This window comes from Ailuropoda melanoleuca, unplaced genomic scaffold (assembly GCF_002007445.2).
Source record: "Ailuropoda melanoleuca isolate Jingjing unplaced genomic scaffold, ASM200744v2 unplaced-scaffold11365, whole genome shotgun sequence".
Classification (NCBI taxonomy): domain Eukaryota; kingdom Metazoa; phylum Chordata; class Mammalia; order Carnivora; family Ursidae; genus Ailuropoda; species Ailuropoda melanoleuca.
Genome location: NW_023179799.1, coordinates 1 through 3,871, shown reverse-complemented (window position 1 = coordinate 3,871; position 3,871 = coordinate 1). Strand labels below are relative to the sequence as shown.

General features: G+C 43.9%; 1 pseudogene; it reads left to right on the top strand.

Annotated features, from left to right (window-relative positions):
- The first annotated feature begins 520 nt into the window (after positions 1-520).
- LOC109488702 lies at positions 521-2,006 on the top strand (annotated as a pseudogene).
- The last annotated feature ends 1,865 nt before the right edge of the window (positions 2,007-3,871 follow it).

Here is a 3,871-nt window from a genome sequence, read left to right as displayed (position 1 = left end):
AAGATCCCTCCAGTATACTGAAATCATCCTGAGTGTGNATCCTGAAATCATCCTGAGTGTAGGCTGCTTGAGATTAGGACACATTCAGGTCTCCATCTTGGGGATCATTGGTAACTGATGGTTCAGTTTCCTTGACTTTCTCTTTTGTGTCCTTTCATTTTGCAAAAAACACACCATGGCTGACCTCACCACCTTTCATTGTACATTAAGACCCCTCTCTTCAGAAGTGGTGGCCTGGCTTCTTTTTTAGTACCCCTGTCTGTTGAAGAAAGATAGTGTAGGAGCCCCAAAGGGAAGCTGTGATTTTGAACTTCTCTGTAGAGCAAAGAAAATCAGGGGATGTACAGATATATGTGGTGTGCGTCAGTTTAGTCTGAAAACAGATTAGTATTCTTCCAAAAAATTGTGAATCCCATGGGTGGGCTTANAGTTTAATCTGAAAACAGATTAGTATTCTTCCAAAAAATTGTGAATCCCATGGGCGGGCTTCTTTTTATACATTGTGGAAGGTACAGCTTTTTATTTGAACCCCTATATCAAGAAAGGTGGAGAAGGAGGCCATAGGAGGTTTTCTTTCAAGTGTATGATAGAGGTTTAAATAACATATGGAGACTTCTACCTTCTTGGAGCATGAAAGCCCAGTGACATCCTGGGCAGAAGAATGCGGTGGAGGAACTGGACAGTTGTCAGTGAGTTTGTTTCTGTGAGCTTTTCAACCTTGTCCTCTGAGCTACGAGGTCTGCCGTTTCTCCCTTTTCTGACTATTTACCTGGTTACCCTAATGGGCAATGTTCTCATCATCCCGGCCACTAAGCGGACTCTACGCTACAAGATCCTATGTACTTCTTCCTCAGGAACTTGTCCTTCCTGGAGATAGGCCTCAGCTTGGTCATTGTGCCCAAGATGCTGGGGACTCTGATCATCCAAGACACAACCTTCTCCTTCCTTGGCTGTGCCACTCAGCTGTACTTCTTCTTTGTCCTTGGGGCTGCTGAGTGCTGCCTCCTGGCCACAGTGGCATATGACCACTACGTGGCCATCTGCGACCCTTTGTGCTACCCAGTCCTTATGAGCCCCAGGACTGGTGCCCAGCTAGCAGCTGCCTCCTGGTTCTCAGGCTTTCCGGTGGCCACCTTGCACACCACATCCATTTTCATCTTCCCATTTTTTGGCCCCAAAAGAGTGAAGCACTTTTACTGTCACAACCCCGCCGTCATTGCCCTGGCATGTGCTGATAGCTCTCTGTGTGAACTGGAGGCTCTGACAGCCACTGTCTTATTCATTCTCTTCCCTTTCTTGCTGATCCTGGGGTCCTGTGTCTGCATCCCGTCCACTATCTTCAGGATGCCCTCAGCTGAGGGGAAACGCAAGGCCTTCTCCACCTGCTGCTCCCACCCCCTGGTCATCTCCCTCTTGTAAGCACTGCCATCCTCCCAGACTTCCGACCTGGATCCAGCACCTCTCCTGAGCGCAAGAAACTGCTGTCGCTCTCCTACACAGTGGCGACTCCCATGTTGAAGCCCATCATCTACAGCTGAAGGAAGGGTGAAGTGAAGGCTGCGCTGAGGCGAGTCATCCACAGGACCCTGGGCCCTCAGAAACTATGACGGACGGAGATGCAAACCAAAGGGCTGGCCTGCAGGGACACAGGAAAGAAAACAGAACTCCTCAACTGGGTTTTGGCCCCTACTCATTCTAAGAGCCATGCTATACCCACTAGGATTTTGGACTTTACTGGGATCTGTTTCTGAATGAACACGTGAGTGATGCCTGAGAGCTTCTATAGGCCCAGGATTCCGTGGGACCAATGTCTCTGAGGACGCTGCTAGTTTACACAGTTTGGGAGCCTACTGAAGGTGAACAACGTCACTACGAATTGCCATTCTTGTTTTTTTTCCTTGAACTTCTTCATCCATGTTTTTTTAAAACTTCCTTCTTTACATATTCTATTTGTCCAAGAACTCTACCTGCAACTTTGAAAGATCTTTTTGCTTAGAAGGTAAAGTTATGATAATGATGATAATAAATAATAGAGCTTTGTTTCATTTCACTCATTTTTTTTGAACTCACAATTTCAGTCCTTTTTGATTTAGCATTCAGCATGTGTCAGACCCTGTTTAGGTCCCGAAGGCACAGTGCTGAATAAAGTAGACAAATTTCTTACTTGTGGAATTTATATTCTACTGAGGAAAAAAAATTAATAAGGCAATACTTAAAAACTTCCCCTGGCTTATAAAGTGCCCATGTGCTACTAGGCCAGCAACTGAGGACTTCTACTCTGCTGCCATAATTAGTGTGCGCCTCCTCTGGAGAAAGACTGCTGCACACAGACACTGCCTCAATCTCAGGTTATTCACCTTGGGTGTGAGAATTGCATGACAGAAAGGGCAAGGCATCCCAAATTAAGAGGACAATATTCTAGGAAACTGCTGTGAGTAACCCAAAGATTTTTTGTTTACTAGATTTTTATATAGTCGTATTGGGATTAGATGAAATCAACTGCCCTTCCTCAACTTGCTTATCACTCAACCAGTGTAGGAGCCCATCTTTATGATTTTGTCCAGTGAACATAGGCCAACTGTGGATTCTTGAAAAATAGCAGACTTGGGCTGTGGCACCATAGCTTTTTAATTTATTGATAATTAACAGAATAGAATAGCATTTACTGCATAGGCATGTCCTCTCCACAAACTCTATAAATAACTCTAACTCTGTGTGCCATGGAGGTACCAGGACCAGTTCAATCTCCCACACAGGGTACCCTTCACCTATCATGTAGCAAGGGTTCTAGAAAGGCAGCACATTCTGAATTATCACTATAAGAATTTGCAAATGAACAGAAAGAGCCTGGGGTTCCGTTTGGATGATAGCAATCAACAACTAAGGAGATTGGCACCATTATACATTTATAATCTCCAATTTTAGCCTAAATTAATCACTCCTTCACATGTGTTTTACTTGTCCTTGTATGCTAGGTAGAATAATGGTCCCCCAAAGATGTCCATGTACTCATCCATACCGGGACCCATAAATATGTTACCTACACAGGAATAGGGACTTTGTAGACAGAATTAAAATAACCTTCAGATGGGGAGGTATTCCTTGATTTTCTCCCTCTTCCTTCCTTCCTCCCTCCCTCCCTTCCTCCCTCTCCCTCTCTCTCTCTCTCTCTCTCTTTCTTTCTTTTTTGAATACGGTAATGGAAAATCAGAAGGTAGGTAGGGAATGGGCTTGAAATATTTATCCCTTGGCCTTCTCACCTATATACACCCAAGCCCACAACTCCTGTCTCATGGTTTTCCATATACAGCTACCGCCTCCAAGTCCAAGTTGTCCTTCAGGCCCAGGGTTGGTGCCAGCATCTTTCTCACTTGTGCTAGCCCTGGGATGTCACTATTTCTTGTTAGTTTTCAGAATCCTGTCTTTACCTTTATCTGATGGGTAAAATATCCATGAGCCTAATATGAGTGTAAGAAGCTCAGCAGAAGTCATATATTCTCTTCATTCTACCCATGCTCTTCACTACCCACTTCAAACACACAGACGCATCTGCAGGAACATAGACATATGGCACCTGGCTCATAGTAAGTGGTTAAGTAATGCTTGATGATTGATTATTTGATGATGCAAAGATATTCAGAAATACCAAAGGAAAAAAAAAAAGAATTGGAGTATGATCTAAGGTAGATTGATAGTATTATATAACATAATAAAAAAAAGATATTGCAGGTTCCAGGGTTTATAAAAGGTGAACGTTCTTCACAGGACTTCCTAACGTTTAGGTGCCAAAAAAACAACACGAAGAAAGCAGACCCTCCTTCTACTGGCCCTGAATGCTTGTCCTTCTTCTTTTACAAAGAAAGTGCTTGAT